Genomic DNA, 6,320 nt, shown 5'->3' with positions numbered 1-6,320 from the left:
AATGTCAGGGTTTAATCAGGTGATATAGATGGTTCAGGCAGACAACCTGACTTCATGGACTGGCTGTGCTGTCATTAACCTCTCTGTGTCTCACTGTCCTTATGTGGAGAGATGTTCATAGCTCATGGGTTTATAAAGATGGTTAAATAAACCAAGATACATTTGTAAAAATACTGGGGTGGCACTTGGTATGTTGGAAGTGCTGAATAGGGAGGAGTGGGAAATAGAAGTTTGGAATACAGATGGACTTTCTTGCCCAGGCTGCCATTGAACCATGATCCTCAGATCTCAGCTTCTTAGGAGCCTAGGGTTATAGATGTAAGCCATCAGTGCCTGGTGGCCTTCTTTATTTTAGTAATGGTGATCAGGGTTTTGTACTTTCTGGACAGGTGTCCTTTTTGCTCTAGTTATTTTTCAGCTTGGGTCTTTGACCTAGACAGAAAGGTCTTTCTATCTTAGGCAGAGGCCTTGCTACCTTTGCTTCCCAAGTCCTGGGGTTACAGGTATGTATCACAATATCTGACTTATTTAAGATAATGTCTTGCTAACTTTGGCCTGATCTGACATCTTGTCTCTGCTTTTCAAGTAGCTAGGCTTAAAGGTGTGAGTCACTATGCCCAGTCCTATAGGGGACTCATAACTGGGTTCACATGAGTGGGTATAGGGATGATGGCAGCTGGAGAGAAAAGAATGGAAACTATCATTGCTGACTCCACATCTTTTTTTTTTTAAGTCGTGGGGCTTGAACTCAGGGCTTGTACACTGTCCTTGGACTTTTCTCAAGGCTAGTACTCTACCACTTGAGCCACAGCACCACTTCCAGCTTTTTTCTATGTATGTGGTACCAGGGAACCAAATCCAGGTCTTTGTGCATGCTAGGAAAACACTCTACCACTAGGCCAAACTCCCGGCCCCTGACCCCACATCTTTAGAGAGTTCTAATCCCTGCCTGGCACCCTATGAGGGAATTACATCCAGCTCATCTTGTTCTCATGGCAATCCTGTGATCCAAAGGACCACCGAATCTCTTGTTATTAATGGAAAAGAGGCTAGAGTACTTGTCCAAAGCGGCATAGCTAGGAAGCAGAAAAGCCGGAATCTTCTCTTCCCCTAAAGTCTGCTTCCATGTGTGACAAGGAATTCTGGGAGCCACAGAAAGCTTTGAGCAGGAGGGTGGTCATGTCTGTTATGCTTTCTGGGTCAGTGAATTTGGAAAGGGGAATCTGGGAGTCTGCTTCCTAGTTTACCAATCCATCTTCTAAACAGTTATCTCCATTCCTTGCCCAGAATTGCCCCTCAGTGACACCGTAAATGAGTCCCTGAACTGAGTGGATGGCCAATCCACTTCCTTCCTTCTAAACTACCGTGCTTCTGGCTTAAGCAGAGTGAGCTTCCAAAAGGCTAGAGTTGACCCCATCTCTTCAACACATGCTTATACACTTGGCAGCCTAGAAATGAACTGCTACCTGTCACCCGGAGCCTCTGGTTTTCTGCCAATTTGCTCTCCTGCTTGGATGGACCTCTCAGATGCTGGGCTTAGATTATTGGTTCTCACTTTTTTCTTGCTCTCTTGTCTGGGGTGATTGCTCCTCCACCTCTGGGTTAGGCTCTGCACTGGCGCTGTTTCAGGCTGTCTGTGCTGAAACATTCTCCTTGGTTGTCTTGCCTGTAAGCCTGAAACCTTCCCCTGAGAAGGGCCAAAAGGGCCACAGTAGTTATGAGTGTAGACTCTGTTCTCAGGCTGTCTGGATTGGAATCATGGCCCTGCTGTTGGAGTGGATATGTACCATTTGCTAAGACCCCTTGCACCTTTGGGCTTCATTTTGTTCTGTAAAACGTGCTGAGAAGCTCTCGTTTTCCCAGGGGATTTTGCAGAAAGCACTCTGAACAGCATTTAGAATATAGTAAGTGCTCAGTAAACACAGCAGGATCACTCAGTTCTGTTACCCCAGGATCGGGCACAAAGAAGGTGTTTGGTGGCTGAATGAGGAGCCCAGAGCCACCTGAGTCAGGGGAGACTAGGCTTCTTTGAGAGAGTCTTGGTGGAAGACATGCTCCTCACTAACTAGTGACATAGGTCTGGGCAGGGATGGGGGGAGGTGACAGACAGGGACCCCACGAAGCTATTATTGGAAACATAGCAACTTCAGAGCTAATGGCTGCTGCATGTGGCAGCTTCTATCTCTGGTCCACTCACCAACCTACCCCCATCAATGTGCTTCTAATAGGCAGCCGACACCTCGTTAGTCTAAGTCGGGGTCCAATGGTGCTGCTGCGCAGTGAGGGAGCAAGCCGCTGGGGGGCCAAGCCTTGTCTCGTTAGGGCCAGGCCTTCCCCAGGGCCAGAGGGCCCACAACATGATACCGGCTCTGGGCCCAGTCAATGTGTTTCCAATCAGCAATTAGTCTTTAATTAATGGGGCTGCGAAATGATTGCTTTCCCGTCTGAATGGCGGCATGGGCAGGGAGCCGGCAGGAATGGCCATCTGGAGAGTGTTAAGCTGGAGTTACAAGAGGAGACATAAAGAAAGGAACCAAACACCCCAATTTGGGCCTGAACTATGGCCCTGGGCAAGCTGCATGGCGCCCAGCCCAGTGACAAATGAAAGCCAGGCCCAGGCTCCTGGTGGCACCTGCTCTTGCTCTGGTGTCCCCATTGGCTCTAGAGATGGCCATGAGGCTATGTTCTCAGGGCTTCAGTTTCACCAGGTGTGTCATGGAAGGGCTCTGAGAGCTCGAGCACTCTGTAAAGGCTTGTCCCAATGACACATGGCCTCCTGGGCAGACTCTTCTGACATCCCAGCTGGACCTCATTTGGAAGAGCTGATAATCATTTCGACCTCCTAGACTTGTTGGAGTGGAAAAGAGTTGTGTAAACTGTGAAGTACTGTGCTTGGCAGCTGGGCTTTGGGCCTCGAGTCCTGGAGGCTTCCAAGCACCTGAGCATTTCTGAGCCGGATTCTCACCCCATCCGTTCCCACCAACCAGAAGAGGGAAACTGATGATGGAGTCGCCATTTGTACCCAGTTGTTCTTAGCTTGTGCATGCACATCATCTCTGGAATCGATGTTGTTCTTATAACTGAGCAGTTCATTCAGTAAGAATTGAGTCCATGCACCTAAAGACAGTTACTCATGTACCTGTACCTACTCTTGCCTGCTTTCTGCCTTTGCAGAAACAAGTCCTTATCTATGGTCCTGTCATATTGGCCTAGGAGGTATCCCGTTGAAGTCTTCCCAATGCACACTTTTGATCTTTTTGCACAAATGCTTGGAAATACTCTATGCCATCCTGCACAATGAAGTACCGTGTCATCCAGAGCCTTCTACATCAAGCTCCAATGGACTTTTCCAGCTTGAACTCTGTCATCTTGCTTATAAGTCTTTTTTCTCAGTTAAACCAGACTCATCAGAGATCTATTTCAGTTATTGTGAGGACGTAAATGAGTTGTATGAAAGCCCTTAGAACAGCTCCTGGCACAGAGCAAAGGCTGCCATATAGAATGCAGGAATATGTGGACCTGCCTTGTTCACAACCACCCCACCAGGCTTATTAGTGTTCACCACTTCCCTGGGCCTGCAGTGCCCTACGCTCCACTCTCTCTCCCTGCAAGCCCAAATTCTACCCAGCCCTCAAATCTTTCCATGGCGCCATGTTCCCATGTCCAAGAAAGCTCTGCTGTGCTCCTCTGCCTTGGAATCCAATTACTGCTCTGATTGGCATTCCTTGTGGTTGCCTAGCTAGTCTCATTCTCAGTGAGCATGTGCAATACTGGGAGGGAGCCAGGGTCTGGGGTGGATTTAGGCAAGCGTGCTGTCACAGAGCCACACTCCAGCCCTCAGATGACTTGAGCAACCTTAATATTCTCTGCGGGAGAGCAGACAGGAAAGAAGAGAGAAAAGAGCAAAGGTGGAGGCTTCGGACTGGCTTGAACCTGAATCCTAGTTCCTGCCACTTTCCACCTATATGAACTTGGACAAGTGACAGACTGTCCTAAAGTCTCAATGTTTCTCGAATTGAGGACTGGCATGCTTTTGGCCGGGGAGATATTTCTCAGCTGAGCTGATTCCATCCTGTATCCTAATACCCAGGTGACTTTGTCCTGTCCCACTTTACTCCTCCTCCAGACATTACAGCATTGTCCAGAGCTGGCCAAGTGCCAGAGGCTAACATCTGTAGTCCTAGCTACTCCAGAGGCTGAGATCTAAGAATCTCAATTTAAAGCCAGTCCAGGCAGAAAAGTCTGAGGCACTCATCTCTAAGTAACCAGCAAGAGACTAGAAGTGGAAATGTGGTTCCGGTGGTACAGTGCTCAGAAACAGAATCCTGGACCTCAATTCAAATTCCAACACATGTACAAAAAAAAGAATTTGAGGGTGGAGATCCTAGAAACTCCTCCTAGGTTCCTGCTCTTTGTGGCTTTACGCAGGTTGCTGTTTCAGTCAGACTGTGGGCCAGTACTCCTCCCATTCTCTGCCTTGCTCAGAAGACCTGAGTCTGATCTCCATGACTGGCTGAGAATTGCCAGGGAATAGAGTGGGGACATTGAAGGCCATGCCAAAAGACAGGAGGTCTGGCTGTGCTTTCTTTACTACCAATAAGTAGGCGTAAATCTCTAAGGCAGTCTCTTCCTGACTTGACCTTCATACTTGCTATTTTTACAATAAAACACCTGGGACCTTCATATTTTCTCATCTGGATGATTGTACTGACCTGCAGGGCCTTACTACTTCTGCCCTTTTCTTCTGCAATGTATTGTCTGCATTGGAACTCTATAGGATCATGCCTCTTCTAAACCAAACCTTGAGCACATTGGTGGCTCAGGCCTGTAATCCTAATTTCTCAGGAGGTTGAGCTCTGATGATCTTTGTGTGAAGCAAGCCCCATGAAAGTCCAAGAGACTATATCTCTAATTAACTGGCAAAAAGCTGACAGTAGTACTGTGGCTCAAGCCTTAAGCACAAAAACTCAGGGACAGCAACCACACCAGTACTTGCTCAAAAATGAAAACACAAAGCCATCTCTTCTCTTTCCATCAACTATGAGAAATTCCAAAGGAACTGAAATGATTTAAAAGACACTACGTCAAGGCACATGGCAGCAGCTTGGAGCCTAGATGTTCAGGTTTATCTGTCCTTGGTTACAGTCTGTGTGTGAGGAATTTGAGAAGCTCCCAAGGGAAGTCTAAGTCGATAACCTAGTCTATGTGTCCATGTGAACTTTCACCTCTACCACCCTTACCTCTTGGACTTATCACCTGCTCAACCCTTCTAAATCTCAATCAATTTGTTCCAGCCAACTCTCCTGCTGGTCCATAAATGTCCCTGTCACATCCTTGCCTACGTGCCTTGGTGCTTACTGTCTCCACTGCTTCAGATGTGTTTTCTTCTGCCATTTGTTGTCTACTTGATTCACTACATTGAGATTCCTGCTCACATGTCTCTTCCTTTATATTCTTCGTAGAACTTATAACTTCTTGGCATATTATTTATTCATTTATGTGATTATTTGTCTCTTATTTTCCTACTAGGAATAGAGATTCAGCCCCACATTTATAACAGTGTCTGGCATCTAGTAGACATTTAATAAAGGGTTGTCAAATAAATAAATGAATCAGGCAAAGGAAAATAAACTTGATAGTTGGGCCTATATAGATTGAAATTCTCTCTTGGCTATTTTCTAGCTCTGTAACTTTGAGTGATTCATCGATCTTCTCTGATCTTTAGTTCCTTTGGCTGTAAGATAGGCTTGGAGCCAGGCACTGGTGGCTCATGCTTCTAATCCTAGCTACTCAGGAGCCCGAGATCTGAGCATCATCGTTTGAAGCCAGCCTAGGCAGGAAACTCCATGTGACTTATCTCCAATTAACCACCAGACAACTGGAAGTGGTGCTGTGGCTCAAAGTGGTAGATCAAAAGAGCTCACAGACAGTGCTCAGGTCCTGAGTTCAAGCCCCATGACCAACAGAAAACAAAACAGAAAGAAAAGAAAAAGATAGGTAGGCCTGGGGAAGCTTATATCCTAGGGCTTATGTATAAAGTGATTTTTTGAAGAACAAGTAATAAGTAGTTTTAGGGGCTGTAGGAAAGTCAAGCCAGATGACAGGCCATTTGCTAGCCCACCTATATGCTATCTTCCCTTAACAGTTTCTAGCTTTTTGCTGAAAAGCAATTGGAAAGATACTATACAAGGGAGCCTGAAAGAATGGCTGAATAAAGACCTACAAAAGACCACTCTTCAAAAAAGCAACCAAAACAACTCTCATGGTGACTAGTTACAAAAGTGGAATTAAGCACAGGTTCTAGCAATCCAAAGAGAAGA

This window comes from Megascapheus bottae, chromosome X (genome assembly GCF_031878675.1).
Source record: "Megascapheus bottae isolate mThoBot1 chromosome X, mThoBot2.hap1, whole genome shotgun sequence".
Lineage (NCBI taxonomy): Eukaryota > Metazoa > Chordata > Mammalia > Rodentia > Geomyidae > Megascapheus > Megascapheus bottae.
The sequence above is the reverse complement of the archived record's forward strand: the minus strand, read 5'-3'. Positions refer to the sequence as shown.